At 37.9% G+C, this 20,446-nt stretch overlaps 1 protein-coding gene across 1 annotated transcript in view; it reads left to right on the forward strand.

The window, feature by feature from the left end:
* Nucleotides 1-20,446, forward strand: part of Gpc3 (glypican 3) — a 340,192-nt gene that overhangs the window by 273,278 nt on the left and 46,468 nt on the right. The gene's annotated exons all lie outside the window — the stretch shown is intronic.

Consider the following 20,446-nt stretch of genomic DNA (forward strand, 5'->3'; position numbering starts at 1 on the left):
TGTGTGTGTGTGTGTGTGTGTGTGTGTGTGTGTGTGTGTGTGTGTGTTGCATCTATATGTGCCATGGCATACCTATGGAGGTCAGAGGATAACCTGTAGGAGCCAGGTCTCTCCTTCCACCACATGTGTCCCAGAGATGAAACTTAGAGAAACTTTACCTGCTGAGCCATCTCTCTGGCCCAGATACATTGTTGTTAAATATTGTCTATGGAATTCATGGAGTGGAATTAGGCAAGAGGGAAAAAAAGCTGAAACATACTATTAAAGGGAAAAAATAAAACATGTAAGCATGTTTTCTTGAGGACAAGGGGAAATAACACAAGCATTAGGAAATGGAAGAGAGATGGAAACAAGATTTCATAAGAGTAGTAATTGAATCTTATTTAAAAGTGTCAACTTGAGCTTCATGTAGCTAATGTGTCTCCAGGCTAATGGGATAATTACAGGTGGTTGGGTGCTGGAGCAGGAACGAAGACATCACTGGCTAAAAGAGAGCCAGCTTCCTACTGAGTTGGACTCCAGGGACTGGTATTTTAATCCAAGCTTGAGCTCTTCACTTGTCACATTGACTAGCATAAGCTCTCCCTTTTGGCAAAGATATTTTAATTACTTGATTGAAGTATAACTTACATTTTATAAATTCACCCATAATAAGTGTACAATCTAAAGAGTTTAACTAAGTTCTGCACAGTTGGGCAATTATTAGCCCACTCCATTTTGTTCTAGCGCCTAAAGGAGTTCACCTTGTTCAACCTATTTTCAGACATTCTCTATTCCCACCTCAGTCTTGGGCAGCCAATACTTTCTGCCCCTATACATTTGCCCCTTCTGAGCATTTCATATAAATGAACTTATACAAGATGTGTGTGTGTGGGGGTGTCTTTGGCTTCTTTCACTTAGCACAATGTTTTGAATATTGACCTATATTGAAACATGTATCTGTCCTTTGTTGTATTTTTTAAAAAATTAACTAAATAGTACTCTTTATAGCTATACTACATTTTGTTTATTCAGTCACCAATTGATGGACATTTGGATTTCTTCCCAGTTTGGACTTGTGTGAATAATGCTGCTAAGAACATTCACATACAAACCTTTGTCTAGACAGATGTTTTTGATTCTTTTGGGTAGATTCTTTAAGAATATAATGACAGGGGCATATGATAAATATGCACTTAATTCCTTGAGAAACTGCCCAAGTATTTTCCAAAGTGATTGTACCATCTTGGTTTCCCACCAGCAATGTATGAAGTTCTAATTTGTCCATATGCTTTTTGATATTTACTGTTGTCACTCATTGATTAGACTTTCTATCCGCTTTTATCTGTATCTCATTATGATTTTAATTCTCATACCCTGGTGAGTGATGATGTTAAGAATCTCCTCATAGACAGTTGGCCACTTATATGTGTATCCTTGGATGGAATGCCCATTCAAATAGTTCTTGTGGCTATCTTATAGTTTACATAAGAAATAGAAACGAAAGAATGTGAATGTGCCTTGCCTTCCCTTCTGTGAAGTACCCATCAGCTCTTGGCTCTTTTTGTATTTTTTTTTTTTTAGGGGAAGTGTTCATTTGTTTATGTATTTGTTTGTTTGTTTTATTTTGCTTTGTCTTGAACTAAAGCACTGTAACACTACCCATCGTCTTTAGAGACACTGTTAATCATTTAGGTGGGGCAAGACTGACTACACTGCTTGGGGTGAGATATTACAAGGTACTTTTGTGTTATGTGTTATCTCATTGAATCTTCAGAGGTGTTCCATGAGGTACATACTCCATTGTCTGCTTTTTACACATGAAGCTATGATTGGATACTGCACACAAAGGGACTCAAGTGATAAAATAGTGCACCCAAGTCTTTTTTTTTTTTAATTTCAGTATTGGGGATGTAATCTAAACATTGTCTCCTTATACTTAGTCTTGATACTAGGCCTTCTAATATCCTATTTTTTCCAATGTTGTGGCAAGTGGTCAAACTTGAAGGCACATTTTTAAATGTGTTTTAGAATTTCAGCAAAGCCCAAACCAGCACCTTTAGGATATAAAGTGGGAATATCTTTAAGGCAAGCTTTCAGGAAGCATTTCCTCCCTAACCTGATTAAAATGAATTGGCCCATTTTCCCTTGGCCCAGATGTCTGAATCTCTGTATTATAGACAACCTGATTGTAATCTGGAAACAATACAGACTCAGAACATCTGCTGAGAAAAGGAAATCCAATAGATGAGGTGGCATATTCTGAATGGAGACTATTTTAGGAAGAAAACAGTTTACTTAAGCCAACAAAACAATGTTCATTTGACAATGTGCTAAGTTGTAGGTTAAAATATTAAAATTGAATGTATAAATAAAAATATTAATATATTTGAAATGTATTCAGTTGCCCCTAATGTTTTAAGGAAATTTCATCTAAGGAGGCAAGGAAATAACAGTTGTGTGTCATTCAGAGGCACATTTTAAACATTTTGTCATATTAACTTCATAAATCATTAGAAATGTATGTTTCAATATTTAATGTCTATGAAACTTCCAGATTACCTTACATACTCAGTCCAGCAGACACACATAAAGACATACGCACACATAAACACTAACATACTTCATTAGATTAGATGTTTTGGTTAGGGTTGGCAACTATGGCCTTTATTACTATAACACACTAAAGAAATATGAGGCATTGTTGCCTTCCCCTAAAACTCTTAAACTATTGCAGTGCTGAATCACCCAAAACAAAAGAGTGAGATTCTAAGCCAAACTAAATCAAGTAAAGAATCAATAAGAATTGTGAGACAGAAGCGATCTCTGGATACTGATCAACTGTCCCTTCATCTGCAGAGCAATCTTACTAGCCCCAAAATAGTAAATCTAAACTGTTCACGAGCTAAACAAAAATTCTTCTATACAGAAAATGGATTTAAAATCATCCATTTGCCCCAGAGCCATGTATTAAATATCATCTATAGACATTTTATTCCTGTGACTTTTGAAATTATTTCTCCAGAGAGCAAAAGGAAGAAATGCTAAAAAAAAAAAATATTGTCAATCAGAAATCCACCATGAAAGAGGCCCTCATACCCCTTATGATGGCTACTAAAACAAAACAACATCAAAAATCTACATACACAAAATACAAAGTCTTAGTGTTAATGAGGGAAGGGGAATGTTTAAACTTTGTACACCATTGGTAGGAATGTAAAATGATACAACCATTATGAAAACCAGTCTGACAGTTGTTCATCATAGTGTTAGCAATGAATGACATTATGATATGACCTAGGAATCATGCTTCTGGTTATTAATCAAAAAGAATCAAAAGCTAGGGATATTTTCACATCTGCACACATAAGAGCATCATTCCCCATAGCTAAGATAGGGGCAAGGCTTTCATCAGCAGATGGATGAGCACAATGTTGAGAACTCAACTTAAAAAGATGGTTCTTTCACGTTGCTAGCACATGGGTGAATCTTGAAGGCATCACAGTAAGTCCATCACCAAATGTCGACGACTTCATCATTCCAACTGCATCTACAATGGTTAAACCCGTACAAACACAAAGGAGAATGGTGCCTTATAGGATTTTTGAGAGAAGAAAATAATGGGTTGTCATTTCATCTATAGAGGTGCGATTACAAGATGAAAAAGTTCTTGAGATTGGTTGTATAATATTGTGAAGATAATTAACACTACTGAAGTATACAGTTAAGATAGTTAAGACAGTTTTGGCACTTGCCTTCAAGCCTGACAATGGGTTCAATCCCTGGTACCCACATGGTGGAAGTAGAGAATTAATTTCTAAAAGTTGTCCTCTGAACTTTATTACCTACGTATCATAGCACATGCCCCTCCCAAACACAAATAAATTTAAGTGTAACATATTTTTAAAAGATAATGAATTTTTTATTATGTGCAATGTAGCACAAATAACTTTTAAATGTGTTCCATATTCTGAAATAACAAAACGGTACTCTAAGCCAAATGCAATTCATTTATAGAAAACCTTACCATAATGTACACTATGCCTTTGTAAGAAAGCACATAGTATAGGACATTTTCTCAACTTGTATGTCCAAAGATCAACTTGCACAATGTATTAATGAGTGTGTTTTACAAAATGTTACTATATAAACTGCTGGTGATTTAAGGTCCTATCCCTCTACTAGACATTTTATTTCAATGACATACCTGCACTAATTAATGCTTATGTAAAAGAAATGTGTTTCTAAAGATAGAATGTTAATTCTTGCAAATGCCTAAGGTTTAGGGCATCCCACCACCTACCATCTATCTCTTGGATCTATGCTTGGCAACAGCCAAACTCTTCTGCCTCCTTGCACGGTCAGCCTGGTATTTGACAATGCTGAGAGTAGGCCATTAGATTTAATAGTTACACATAGGAGAGAACCATCGTCACTCTGAATGTGATCCTAGAGCTGCATGGCTTCCTTAAGCCATCTAGTCCTTCTAATACAGAGAGACAGCATTTCCAAGGATGAACTTTAATGCTATGCAGAAACACTTGGATAGAGAGAATTCAGGTAAAAAAAGTGTGTGTGTGTGGGGGGGGAGATCTTGGGTTGGATGTCTTAATATGTAATTGAAAACGGATGGTTCTTGTAGGTTTATATATGCCATAAAAGAGTTAAAGGTCAATGACATGGTAAAAAATCCAAGAATTTCCTCCATGAGCAGGTGAAAAACAGCTGACATTCTCCATTGTTTTTCTAAAGGCTTCAAATGGCTTTTCCAGACCTGCAACTTGTAAGCATTTTAGTAACATTTGATTAGCAGTTATGCCTCACTGTGTCAAACCTAAAATTAGAATCTGATTTCCTGACATTGTCCCTCCCCCAAATAAAGCCTCCAATAATTCTGAATTTCTTCCAACGTGGGGTGGGGAGGGGAGGGAGTAATCACCCAGCCTTACACACGACTTTTATCCCAACACTGGGGAGGTAGAGGTGCACATGTCTCTGTGAGGCTCAAGCCAGTCTGATCTACACAGTGAGTTCTAGGCCAGCCAGACCTACACAGAGAAACACTTTCTCAAACAAACAAACAAACAAATGAAATCATTCCAAAATGATTTCCCCTTTCCTCTTCTGAGGACTCTCAACAATACCGTCAGAGCTGAAAAAAAGACTTAGGGTTCACGTGACCCAGCTTCCTTTCTGGACATTAGGGAAAACAAAGGCCCAGAGAAGTTTAAAACAAACAAACAAAAAGAGAGTTCCACCAAGATGCAAAGACTGACAGAGCTGAGAATACATGACGGCTTATCTGGGGATCTTTCTGGCATACTGCGATACCTCATTAGAATTTGATAGGCAGGAGCTGGATGTATTTGTGACTCTAGGTCAAATTAGTTTATAGTTTATTGGACCAGCAAATAACAGGGGTTTTATTTGAATGCCAGAATACGATTTCTCATAGGTAATACAATTTGCAAGCTGAGTGTGAAATTTAAAACCTGAAATAAATCAGTCTCACAGCGTGTAAGCATGTACAGTAAACTGTAGTCTAACATTTTGTTTTATGTGCAAACATATAACAATTAGGCCACATGTATCCACTGAAATTACTTGGTAGTTTTGATTTGCATTGGTACTACAGCAGATCCTGAAAGGAATTTTTATTAGGAATTATCTGGCTTTACTATACATGATATATCCTATTTGTAAGTGATATAAACACTGTGGAGATAAATGAAAACCAGAAAATAGCTGGCTTGGTAGGAAAGATTGTCTAGAGTGGAATGGAAATAAAATGCATGGTGCCTGAGGTCACTGCAGTCATGCTATCTCCTGGCTGATTAATATATTGCTATGCATATAGTTAAGGCTCCATATCATTTACTAGCTTCAAATCCATTAACAATCAATCAGAGTGAAAGACCTGAACTGAACTAGTGTCTCATTTCATAGTTCTCTTTGGAGGTTCTTGGGGCATGGGCACATCACATTGTCCTGGTTTTGATAGTTAACTTCGAAGAAGCCACTAACCCAGTAAACAACACTACGGGTTCCTGAATGCAAACACTGACATAGGTAGAGTGCAATTATTTTAGGATAGTTAAGCAGTAGCCTTTATATGGAGAGCTTACAAAAACTAACAACAACAACAACAACAACAACAAAAAGAGCAAATCTGATCATCATCAAAACACTTTTACTCTTGGAGCTGAAGTGATGGCTTAGTGATTATGAGGACTTGCTACTCTTCCAGAGATCTAGGTTCGATTCCTAGCACCCACATGGTGGTTCACAACTTCACAACTCTCAGTTCCAGAGGATCTGATGTTCTTCTCTGACCTCCCTGGCACCAGGCACACACATGATACACATCTGCATATAAGCAGGCAAAACATGTATACACATAAAATTAATAAATCTAAATTTTTTGGAAAATTTTTGTATTTGTATTCATAAGACATTGATATTCTATGTTTTTTAATATAATGTTTGGTTTTAGTATGCTGGCTCCATAGAAAAAGATGAAACTTGTTCTTTCTTCTCCCATTTTTATAGAAATAAATATATATATATATTTTACTTATCACCTAGGGAATTTGAATTAATGTTGAAAAGCAGAACAGACAATTGTCAATGTGAAGTAAATACATGGACATCCAGAGATGTTTCACCCACACCAAGGCATCTCTTCCTCTGTATTTCCTTCCATCTCTTCAGTGAGCCAGTCTCCCAACAAAGCCAGGCGTTAAGGGCATAGTTTATCAGAGAAGAGCCATATTTAAGGCCTCAAGATTAATATCACTATCAACAAAGAAATCTAGCACTGACTGCTGTCTGTTGTGTTCCCATGTATCATATCAAATTATTTCTTTGTGACAGGCTACGTAAGTCAGCTGGTATAATCACCATTCAGTGAATGCAGAGGCTAGTACTTGAAAACTTTAACCATGAACAGGATCTTGAGAGAATTTAAAGGTAGGCTTTGGCAGAGTGGAGGATCTGGTGCATGAACTTGCACCACAGTTACACAAGTGCATTGACAGACTGAATATTCAAGGAACTTCTGGGAAAAACTGGGTCTTCTAGAGAGAAGACTAACCATGTCCAGTTGTAAGTATTGTTTCTTGGCTATTTCCCAGTCAGCTAGCCAAAGTTACACACATGTTCTATGAATTACAAGGATGTAGTGAAACAGGGACATGAGAAATAATGGACATGTGTAACTCTTTCCCATAGAGTTGGGAAGGGAAATTTCATAGAGCCATACAGTGTTTGGGTGTGGTTCTCTAAAAGTAAGGTAATGTTTCTAAATATACAGGTTTGACCCATATAAAAATGCTAATGCCTAAATGCTTCAAGCGAAGGAAGAGTTTTCCCAGTTGAATTAATGGAAACGAAATTTTATTCCTGGCTTGTATGCTTAGGAAAAAGAAACAGATGTCAGGCTAGGGTAGGGTGAGGCAGGGATATGTATCTGGATAATGAAGGACATGGTTAGTAACAGTTGCCTTCTCTAAACTCTTGTGGCCCTCAGGTTTGACATTACTTGTTACAAAATTTAGTACTTACCACTAATCAAGGGATCTGTGTAGGCATGAATATTTATGCCTATGAATTTATGGTCATTCTCTCCCTGGTGTTGGGGAAGATATGCATGTCTCTGTAAGGGCGATTCAGATGATTATCTTAGAATGCGGTTTGAACTTGTGGAATCATTACAGACAATTTTACCAATGCTTACAGTATGTGCGTCACTGCCTCTTTTCAGAAACAAAAATGTTTAATAGCAGCCATCTGAGATGTTAAAGTAAGTCCTTAAATAGAGTAAGGAAAGTAGGAAATAAAGTATAATTGTATTCAATTAAAGACACATGCAAGGATTCATTATAATTAAGACTCACTGAAGTGTTTGAAAAGACACATAGGAGGGAGAAAAGGAAATGGCTCGATATTTTGGCAGATTGACTTAGCTAGCTCATTAGGAATGGATAAAAATGAAGACTTTGGAAGGATATAGGAGTTAATGACAAGTATAAAAATTACAAGTCCTCTCTGTACACCATATTGGATTTGTGTGTTGTCTTAGAAAAGACAAACACAAAAAAAAGAATTTATTTTTTAATATGTATTTGTCTTTGTTCTTGAGAATTTTATACCTGTATATAATTAAATACAGTCATACACATACTCAATTTCCCTTCTCCAAGTCCCAGATCACCTTGAGTCTGATCAGTGGTTATCAAAAAAAAATCTGCATTTGACCTAGTTTTAGTCCACTAAATTTCCACACATACTAGGCAGAACCTTCTGGGGAACCATATATTTCTTAATGGCAGGCATTGCCTTTGCCATGCCTAGGTACCTTGTTGCCATCCCCTTTGTTGGTGATATTGCCCTGTTTGGCAAAGAGTTTAGAAGAAGAACGTCCTCCCTCTCTTAGCATATTTAAACTCATTTTTGTAGCTCTCGAGTCCCTTTGCCTCTTTTTCATCAACCTGAATTGAATTTCCCATACTATCTCCAAGGATACAGCAGACATCTACCATTCCTCATAGAATCTAAGTCTAAAAAGCCAGCTGTATGGTTGGAACATGCTATATCTGTTGCCCATAATGACTTGCTGTCCTCATCTATAAAATCAGGGGATTGGACCTGGACTGTGTAATCACCCAAATCCTTTCTAAGCCAACATTCTTTGTTTATCCCCTTAGTAAGGTGTTGCATATAATACTGAGCAGTTCTGTGTATTCAAAACATCTAATAAATCCTTTTGTCCATACTAAGTGTCATCCTCTGAGAGGTGAATATGCTGGTTTTCGCCCTGTTGCACCTAACTAGGGTATTCAATGTATGTCTTCAAAGACCAAAAAAAATTATCATTCTATCCAGAACCATTAAATGTGCACAATGTTTGGAATGTGTTTATGTTACCCATTATAAGGTTAAATGTTATGGGAAAGGGAAGGAGGGAAAGACATTAATTGAGTATGACTGCCAGGAATCTCAGAGGATGGTGGAGAAACCCATGTCAGAACTGGTCAAGACATTCTTCCATATTGAGCTCAGTGAAGAGAAACAAAGAAAGGTGGAGCTATCAATGTAAGTTGGCTGTAATTTGTTATGTAAGTTTTCCTTTTCCCCTCCCACACTTGCATTCTCTTATTCCTGCCATTCTACCACCACCATCATCCCCAAATTATTTTGAGGGATAGGGAAAGAGTCCAGATAAGATACCCAGCCAAGTACTTAAGTCTCAGAAACAAGCAAAATGTGCATCCCATAGCCACCAGAGAGTGCCAATGAAACAATGAACTTACCATCGTTTTCACCAACATGTACCTAGCTAAACAGCATACGATCTAGCTCTCCCCAATTCCAAGTATACATTGGCTAGACTTAGCTACATAGTGCTCTTCCCAGAGCTTGCAGTTAAATTCTAATAAGATTTTGGGGAAAATCAAAGAGCCTGTCTCTAGAAAGAATTCATAGGCAGATCCAGCAGGAGAAATGGTTGATGTGGTTTAGATTGAAATAGTAAGAAGAAATGATAAAAAAAAAAGTTACTGTCCAAAAAGGAAATGATTATATTTGTAATAGACGCCAATCTTATTCATACTTCAGGGAAGCAAAATTAGCCCCAAAGCCAAAATCTGAACCAGTTTTTAGTTTAGGGACTGAAAGGTGAATGTGAAGGTTGGTTTAGGCAAGTGATAAATGACATATTTTTGCAATGGTTAATTTGGGCGAACGATAAGTCAAAAATATTTCTTAGGCTTAAAAATCACCAGGCAGAAAGTATCACTGCTTTAAAATTCTGTCTAAGTATATATGGAATTTACTAGACTGAAATTGGTATAATGTCTGCCAATATCAATGCATAATAGATGCAAAGTGACTGGGTTTTGCTAAAAGATTGTTTAGTAGAGGATTCCAACAAGATAATGATTCATTCAGTTCTTACTGGTTAGGCTTTATTTGAATTGTATTGCTCATAATATACTTTTAAAGTGTTCTAAGCAAGGGCTATTGGTATAGTTCAGTGGTGGAGTGAGTACGTGCACAGAACCCTAAGTTCAGCTGCTAGTTCTGAAAGGTGGGGGGTTGTCCTAAGTAGTTACCAAAAGCAGAGTTCAAATTCCTTCTCTATTGAAAAATGCCAGGAGTTCCATTTCACATTCCTTCATCCCCTGGTTGACCTTGCCATTCAAACCCGTTAAAATAGAGAAAGAAAAAAACAATGCCATAAGGCAGTAGTCAATCATTTGGTAGATACTGAACCCAACTAAGCATGCCAGGGGTACAATGAAGAGTCCAGTGCTTAAGTGTTCTTCTAGGACCAAAGTCTTATGAAACTGTGGTGGTGACTTCTGAAAAGGCAGCCATTTCAGCATCTTTAATGCTACATTTACCAAGCAAAGCACTGTCTTTTCTATTTAAAAACAATTATCCAAGTCTCCAAATTAGCTTTTACTTATGGAAGCCTGAAAGACAGAAGAGCACTAGTCTTGGTTTCTTCTCTTTCAGCCTGTAAATATGTATGATGAGATGTGAATATTGTAATGCTTCTGCTCCTGTTCCCTGCTTCATGTGAGCGCTCACTTCCCAGGACTCCATAATCTCAAAGTTAGAAAGAGAAATGTCTGAAATTCTCTCACCTCAAAGGAAACTAAAAACTCAGTATAGTGTTTCATCCTTCTCAGCTCATTTACTTGTACCAGATACCCTGAGTCATTTATTATCCTTCAAAATGTTATAGTGCTACCTTAATTATCAGAAATATTTCAAAATTTATATTTTTCAGATGCCGTGCCAGGGAGAAAAACTAGTTTTTACTAAAAAAAAAAAAAACCTATCTATAAAGCCTGATTTTTGACTTGCTCTTCCAAAGAAGGAAGAATCTTTGATAGGGAAACTAGAGACATCTTGTTAACTCTCAGTGGACCAGAAGCCCACAGGAAGAGTAGTGAAGCATCATCCCCCTCGGTCATTGAGGTTGACTCTTCAAACCCAATGCCTGATGACATGGCTGCTGTGGTTCATACATAGAGGCTATTTTTAGAGGCAAGAATTCTCATTTCCCAAAAGTATAACCACAAGATGTCTATTTGGAATGGATCACATTTATGCCCTCAGACAGTAGGAAATGCTCAGATCACGTCTGTGTACCTTTAGTTCCCTGGGGAAATATGTAATATCTTGGTACGCTGTCACCACAGGACCCCTTGCCTCCTGTCAATGGCCCTCATCTCAATGGGACAATTCTTTCACAAAGCAAGCAGTGGCATGAGGGTTCACAGAGGCCTTTGAAGCTGGTTTGCCTTCCAGAAAAAAATAAAATGATATTTCACCCTTATAGCATTTCACAGTAGTTTAAAACTGACACAGGGACAAGCATGCTTGTAGTCTTTAGTGGAAAAGATGCCCTGGGTTAGTGGCCTCCAGAGGAAAGCTTGACTTGCTGTCCTGCCTTTCTGTTATATCCCTAGGCTTGCAGTGGGATGAGCATCTTGGTGTAACTTTTCTTATAACTGTAACTCTTTGGGTCCTTTAGTTTCTAAAACAGAGGCTTATTCAAGTAAAGCTGGAGAGCCTTGAGGTTGTCCCACAGCTCATCATTAACAGACTGGCAGACTAACCTAACAGAAAAGTATTCGGCTGTGGATTGGAAGAGGCTCCCTGGTTGGCTTTGGGAGGCTCATGGAGCCATTTAGGTTACCATATCCCCTTGCGTTAGTTGTCTCGTTTATTTAAGAATATCAATTGTCTCCTCTGCTCCTTGACTTTATTTCACTTTGCCAGAGATAAAGGATCTAGAATGTGGAGATAAATATGGCATCTGCCTCTTAGTGTCACCCAATAAAGTGAATGGTGGCCCTTAGTCACTCACCCCATCTATGCATCTGGTTTAGCTGTTTAGGCTCTGCATCCAAGTCCTTTCCCGGAATGAGCTGTTAGTATACCAGAGCAAGCACAGCAGGAAGAGATAGAGGCTGGGAAACATAAAGTTCAGTGCATACAGTTCTTATTCCATTAGTTTATCCATTCCTTTATATTATTGTCCAGATCCTGTGTTTATTACAAGTTAAGGCTAGAATCTTAAGTCCCTCCTTTTGGCACTGTTCCAAATTCTAGCTAAATCTTACTGTAAATACCCTTTCATAAAGTTTTTATTTTGTATTCAAAGACAGAATCTCACTATCTATACCAGACTCTCCTCAAACTTGTAATTCTTCTGACTCAGCCTCCTGAATACTGGGATTATGGGTAAGCGCCACCATGTCCAGCCGTTTTACAAGCATTTAGGTTAAAAACAGACATGTTGCCTAATATCTCTCCTTAGCCCAACGTACTGCTTTTATAAAATAAAGTTAATGATGCCTCTGCTGTTGCCTCTTAGGGTTCTGCAGAGGATCGACTGAGAAGACAGATAATGAAGTGGTTTTAATTATTAAAATAATGCTAGTAGTAATCACAGAATAGGTAACAGTAAGGGATTATTGTTCCCCCACAATTGGTTGTACTTAGGCTATAACTGAATTGTAGCCTACACTTAAAACAATTAAGCATTCATTCTGTTCTTTATAAATATGTAGTATTTGATATATAACTGCAATGTATTATTGTGTGAACTGTGTGTCACATACCAAGCTCAGAGCTTTATTCAATTTCCATAGCATACACAGCATAAGAGAGAGATAAGTAGGGGTATTGCCATGCCTATCTCAGAGATAAGAGACATAAAGCTTAGAGAAGTCAAATAATTTGTTTACAGTCCTAAGGCTAGTGGGCAATAGTGTCCAGATTTGGAGCCAAGTTTTCTGACTCCAGAGTATATGCCTTAGCCCCCGTGGTATGCCTCCTCTCTAAGAAAGACTAAAGGGCTGTACAGTTTTAAGATACCAACTGAAAACCCTTAATCTGGTCATTTAAAACCCAAATGCTCCAAAATCTAAAACCATTTGAGTGCCAACCTGAAGCCATGAGTACAAAACATACATTGTTTCATGAACACGAGTCGTAAAAATTCTGTTTGGGCTGTGTATATAAGGTAAATATGGCAGAGAAATGGGTTTTCTATTTAGACTTGGGTCCCATCCTTAGGATACCTCTTCATGTATTTGTACACATCCTAAAGCCTCTAGTCCCAAACATTTCAATTAAGGCACTCAACCTGTGTCAGTAACATTACTGGAAATTTTCTAGAGATAGTAAATGGCTTCCTCAAACTACAGAGAGCTGTCCTCTCAAACAGTTTGAATTGCAGAGATTCCATCCTCAGCACTTCTTTCACATTCCATCTTGTCTTACTATCTAGACATTTATTCAGTGGAGAGACTTCTCTTCATACATTTCAGCGTTTCCTTACCAAGATGCACTGGAAGCTAGAAGTGGCAGAGAGAGTAGATATGAAGTCTGAGAGATGGGTATGGAAGACGGAAGAGCGTTTCAGCAAGGGGTACCTATGGAAGCACAGCCTCTAGTAGGCAGTGCCCCTACTGCTCCCTCAACTAAACATCCTTGAGCACTTCCTTGGTGCCCAGACCGTTCCTTGACTTACTGGGAACATTCAAATGGGTTTTCTCACATTTGAAAACATCAGACCCCGATGAATTTCTGGTACCTTGTTGTATGACCAAAGCACTTTACTCGACCTTACTGACAAGGCATATTCAACAAGCCCTTCACCTCTCTTGGTGTGGTGGGGGCTGCTGGCCCTTCTCTCTCAGCTTTTTCTTCTTCCTTGAGATCATTATCATTATCCTGAACAGCAGAGTTCATGGGACAGAGAACTTAGTACCTTGTCAGGAAATACACTAAGCATGATGTATGTATTTTTCTATGTCCATTCATCCATGTAATGAACATTTATTGAATAATACCTTCCTTTGTGACAAATGCCATGCTAGCCACAGGTAATCAAGGCAGACTGTGTTACTTCTTTAGTCTACTACAGATGCAACAGGGAAATGTATAATTGCAAATTCTAGAAAATTCTGTGAGAGGAGCATCCATGGAAATCTAAAATGTAAATGCTGGTATCTTTACTTTTTATAGACTTAATAGTATTAGCCCTCATTTTTACAGTTAAGAAAGTTGAAGCTCAGTAAGGGTAAGCAACTTATACAGCATCACACAGGTAGTAAATTGGCTGGGTAGACATTGAAATCCATGCTGGTCATACTCCAAAGCTCACACTCTTAACTGCTGTGCAGCATGGCCTCCTTGGTGTGTAAAGAGCATATATAGCCATTTTTTTCTAACCTTGTTCATTTGAGGTTCTGGCTTCATCTCAAAAGTGCAGAGTTTCCAATTGTTTCCAATTACTTGTGGCTGTGGTTTGGTGCATTTGTTCAAAGAAAGTGTGCGTGCAAAGCGGGGGTCACATGTGAGGCCCCATGGATGTACACAATGCATAAATCATACTGGCATTCCAAAAAGTCCAAGATTCATTGGAGTTACCACATTTGTTTCCCATTAGCTTATGCTACTCAAATACAAACAGTAAAGCATGTGTTTACATTACAGTGGACATGGAGGGCCATGCCCCCAAAACATTCCTTGCAGGTTGTATAAAGCTAAGCACCCAAACAATTCCAAATCAGTTTTTGCGAGCCCAGCCTAATAGCTTTAAAATGTAACCTGGATTCTCTACCAAAACAACAACAAAAAAAATGTTTGAAAGAGGGTCTGTAAGCAGCCAAAGAGACATCAGCTAAATACCCAAACTATGTACCAAACCCCATATTTACAATATCTATTTTATTACTTATCCATTATTATTTTGTAAATGTTAAAGAGCTTAGAGTCAAGAAAATTCTTAGCTGTGTAGCAATAGGCATGGCATTATTGATCCCATTCTAATTGGCTGTCCAAAGCTTATCAAAACAAACCCATTCATGATGAGATGGTTTGCTTATATAAGACACAGTCGATGGAAAACAAGACACAGGCGTTCAGTGTTATTAAGAGCATAGCCTTATTACCCCTTCTTGATTTTGTTTTGTTTTACTTTTGTAACAGGGGTCTCACTATGCAGCCTCGGCTCCCCTGGAACTCCCTAAGTAGACCATGCAAGCCTCTAACTCACAGAGATCCAATTACCTCTCTGCTGGGGTGCTGGAATTAAGGCATGCACCACCACACCTAGTTTTATTGCCCTCTCTTTACTTTCCCACCCAATAGTAAAAATCTTTCCCATCAAGTTATAGTTCACACCTAGCCTCTAAGAAAATGTCATAGAGGAGGAAGTTACCAGAAATCAAGGCAACCAGATTGAAAAAGCGAAACTGAACCTCTCAGATGTCTTTACCTAACTAGTACTTTGCTTAGAGAGCTTAATGATGTATTATTTTTTTGTACTAAGATCCTTATTAATCACCCAGTAACTTAGTCTTATATACTCTCTGAGGCTCAGAGTGGTCCCTTGATGAAGAAAATGGGGATGGCAGTCTTTCCTGCCACACAAATTGGAGGACAGCATTCCAGAGGACTTTGTGACTATGTGAGAGAACATGTGCTCAGTACCAGCCCAGTGTGAGGCTCATAAGACTCTTGCCCTTGCAATCGGACAGTAACAAGAGCCACATTGTCTGTACCATATAGACAGATCAAGAGGGGTTTCTCCCATGGGCCTCATTGCAGCATATTTGATCCCCATAAGAACAAGAAGTATATTATTCTGATCTTTGTTCTCTTGTCAACCAGGCATGAAAAGAACGTTGACCAAATTGTGTTGTCCCATGATGCAGTGCCCCTTTGTGGATATGTATTTAAGAATATGAAATTGATATATTCTAGAAAGCCTTTTTTTCTCTGTACCATGTTTCTAATTTTCTTACATAATTATGTCAAGGTTGTGTTTCCTTTTATTGGGTAAACCTGAGTACCTGTTTCTATGCTTACTTTCCAATGTTTGCCTTTCTAATCAAATGAAGTCAATCACCTTTGTAGAAGAGGCTTTTCATTCTCCTCAGAAGGGGATTTTTTTTTATTAACTATGAGGGCAAAAGGTCATGATGGCCATACCTCAGGGAAAAGAAAAATGTCATTGTGTTCTACTCTTTTCACAAACTGGTTTGAAGAGTAATGACAAGGATTCCAACAAGCATAATCATGTACATCTTCCCAGCACAATTCAAGTCCAAAGCCAGCTTGAGAGTTTCTAAGATGCAGAGTAATACTGAGAAACCTATATTAGAGTTGACATAAATCTTAAATCTCAGTTACTTAGGAAACTGAGGCAGGAGGATATATTTGAAGACTTAAGTGTGAGACCAGCCTGGGAACATTCTAAAACATGACCCCCCAAAACCAAACAACAAGAGTACCCCATCTGGGCTTCACTCACATCAAGATTCTGGAAGACAGGTGTATTTAGAAATGCAGATGTGTTTTGTCTTTAAGATGTTATGAAACCAGCTTAGAACCTCGCACCTGCCAAACTCTCTGGAACTTACCACTGAACTACATCCCCAGCCCAGGGAGCCTCATTTCCAACTAGCATCTTAGATGATATTTATAGAAATTTTAATTTTACTCTTATGGTTTTCTATGGACTCTGAGTACATACTCTTTAACCTACCTAGCAAGCCTACTAAAAGAAATGATAAAAAATGTGAACAGATATGAATACACTTGATGAGAATAACTATGTGTGGAAAGTCAGATGTAGCCATAATGCAAACATTCAATGCTGAAAAACAGTTAAGGAAACTTTGGTAAATTCCTGAATTGTTGTATCTTTTTACCACAGTTCAAATACTATAGGGTTCCTATTTATCCATTATAAAACTTCCAGGAGGCAAACATTATTTCTCACATTTTGTTTTTGGGAGATTAAGCAGCTTATCTGAAAATATAATGTTTAATTGCTGGGAAAACTAGGATTGCAACCCAAGTATGCATGATTAAAAATTCAAGATTTACTATGTAAAATTCATCAGTTGAAAGCCTTACTTTAAAAAAATACCACAAACAGTTTTACACACAAAGGGCTTGCCCCTTGTTTCTCTTTCCTTTTACTTTTCCATATATGTTGTATTAATCAGCTTTCTGTTGCTATGACAAAATCCCTGAGATGGTTAACTAGTAAGGACGAAGGGGTATTTTTCCACTCATGGTTTTACAGTTCCAGTCCATGGACAATTGCTTTTGTGCCCGTGGAGAAGCAGAACAGCATGGAAGTGAGTACATTGTAGAGGGGCTGCCTCACCCACTTCATGGAAGCCAGGAAGGAGGTTCCGAACAGGCTTAGAACCCGATGTCCTCTTCAAAGGCCCAGTGACCTAACTTCTTTTCACTAGGCCCCACCTCCTTCCTTAAGGTTCTGTTCTCTCCCAATAAGGCCATTTTTCTGGAGACTAAACCTTTACTATATGGACATGGCGGGGGGGGGGGTGATAATTAAGACTCAAACCCTGCCAGTAGTGTGATACATGGCAGAGACCTAGACTGAAGCAAAAAAGATTATGAGATCAAGGCCAACCTGGGCTATGTTGTAAGACTATGTCTTAGAAGACAAAGAAAAAAGATAGATGAAAAACAGAACATGGTACTTTACACAGTAAAAAAAGATTCTAAAATAAAATCAAGGCTTAGATATGGTGGCATATGCCTATAGTCTTAGCATTCCAGAGATCGAAGTAGGAGAATCCCAAGTTTGAGTCCAAATCTGGGATACATAGCAAGACTTTTTGTCAAATCCAATGCATAAATATATATTTACAATATGCTTAACCAACTTTAACAGTAGTTCAAACAGAGGATAGCAGCTGTAGACAATGCTGGGTTGTGAATGGTCTTTTCCACTCTGCATATGTGAATCCATATGGCAGATGCTTCAGGTTTAGAGCCTAGCTGTGTGGACAGTGGATGAAACAGTCAGATTTGTGTTTTAATAATATTTGATGTTGGTAATCACTATTCTGAGCCAAGGGCTTATTTTTAAAAGCTGACAGGATACTATCCTTTGCAAATGACAGTTCATCGACAACATTAAGCCCTTTGTGTTACTTGTGCTTATGTACCGGTCTCTCCCAATCTTCTTTTTTATAAAGTAAATGTTAAGTCTGAAAGACATTGTAAATAGTGAGAGAACAAAAGGACCATATTGTGAAATGGAATTAGCTGATTGGATTTCTGAGCTAAAATCAAAGCTGCATTAAATCTATATCCATTTATTGGCAATTCTTCCTCAGACCTATTGTCTTTCTTTCAACCCTCTTCTTCATTCTCTTCAAAAAACAATAGTTTTCCTGGTTTGAATTTGTTTTGTTGGTGTGTGAGGACTAGACTCCTCAGTAGCTGTCCATGTAAAATTTCTAGGAAACCCACCACAGTCTCCTTCCCAAGCTGTTCATTCTCTCCAAAATGAACATAATTTAAGACCTAAAGTGCTACCTCCTTGGCAAAATTTTAAGGCCTTTTTTCTTTCAAGTCTCACCTTATTTTAACAGAACTATCCAGTAATACTGGAAACATTTCTGAAGGGTCAGAAATTGTCTCTCAAAATAAGCTACTGGTCTTAACCAGGGTCATCCAAAAGAGTTTCAGCTGGGCTGGAGAAATGGCTCATTTGGTAAGAGTACTTGTTACTGTTTCAGAGGATCCAGATCCAGTTCTCAACACCAACACAATGGCTCACAGCACTATAACTCCAATTCTAGGATATCAGAAACCATCTACTGGCCTTTGCAGGCACCAAGCATGCACGTGACACACATATACACATGTATATACAAAAAATAAAAATAAATAGTTTTTTAAAAGAGGGTTTTGCTATCCATTTCTAAGTTCTTCTACAATTAACCCTGGCTTTGAGGTTGTTTTTTTCCTTTTCTATTTGGTTATGGAAGTAACTTGAAAGGTCTGTCATGCTACTTCATTTTGCTTCCACTCAATAACACATTTACTGAGTGTCTACTATATGCTAGATAGTTCCTTAAGTGCTGCGGGGTTCAAAAACACATAAGATAAAGACCCTAGCAGCTCCAGTGTAGTAGTGGAGAAAATCATAAATACACATAAGTAATGCCAGATTATATATAGAAACTGCCGTTTAGGGGGTAGAGATAAAAGCAACACCCGTGGGAGATAGAGGAGGAGAATTAAAATGATCATCTGCCAAGAAGGCTTTATTAAGGACATGGCACTTGAACTTGGCTTGAAAACCTGGCAGCCTTTCAATAGACAGAAATGAACAACAGCTCATAGTATGTTCTCAGTTAATGTTTACTGAAGGTATTAATAAAAAGCTCAAATGTGAGATGTGCTTAAAAAATAGCAAGTTCACTAATATATACCTAACCACAAAATCTCCTCATGTAAAAAAATTCTAATGCAAACAGTCCGTGTTATACACAAAGGATGCATTCTTGAAAATTAACATGAAATGCTTATGTCAAAAGCAATTTTCCCATATGAAATAATGGTTAAGGATGGATCTGAAGTTTTAGTTAAACTATAGCGATGTTTGTTATAGCATAGACTCACCATTCTCAAAGAATGGTCTATGGACTCTGGAAGTCCCTGAACTCCAGAGGGCCACAAGATCGACACTACTTTCACAGCAATACTAAAAATTTATTTGTTGTTTTTACTGTGTTGATATTTGCCAAAGCACTGATTAGGGAGACTGTTGGCACCACTGTTGGCACCACTATATAAATAAAAGCAGTGACACTGAAATGCAGTTGTCACCATAATCATCATTACGTACATTTGGAGGAAAATAAGTGGCAGTCACCTAAGGAGTTGTGGAAATTACTGAATTTATTAAACCTTAACCCTTAATTGCAATTACTTAGTAGTTTGGGGTATGAACTGAAAGTACACAAAGTATTTATACTTCAGCTATATGCCAGTGTGCATCTCAAGGAGACTCTTGGGAGATTAGTGATGGGAACTAAATTTATCCCCCTTTCATTGTTTGTGTTTTTGAATCCCATAATAGTTTGGGTTATGAAATGGGAGGTACACAAAATATGCTTCCACTGTATACCAATGTACATTTCAAGGAACTCTATATATCATTGTCTTGAAAAGGAACAGAGAGAGACTGTCAGCAGGAGGAAAATAACTACTCATATTTATTGCTAATGATAAAACCCTAGCTTTCAAGAGTTGGCAAGAGCATGAGGCAGCTGGCCACACTGTATCCACAGTCCCAAAGCACAAATGGGAGTTCTCAGCTTGCTGTCTCCTTTTTATACAGTCTAGGACTCCAACCATGGGATGGTGGCCTCCACAGTTAGGATAGATCTTTCTACTTCTACTAACCTAATCTAGAAAATCCTTCACAGGTATGCCCAGAGACTTTCCTCCATGCTCTAACATGTATAACCATTTTACATATAGTTAAATTTGAAGATGATTTTTAATGGAATCTTGCTGTGTTACACAAACTGGTGTCGAGCTCTGGACCCAAGCAATTTTTCTGCTTCAACCTCCCTCATAGTTGATGCTATTAGTGTAT

Source organism: Grammomys surdaster, unplaced genomic scaffold (assembly GCF_004785775.1).
Source record: "Grammomys surdaster isolate TR1022 unplaced genomic scaffold, NIH_TR_1.0 147, whole genome shotgun sequence".
In the NCBI taxonomy this organism is placed as follows: Eukaryota; Metazoa; Chordata; class Mammalia; order Rodentia; family Muridae; genus Grammomys; species Grammomys surdaster.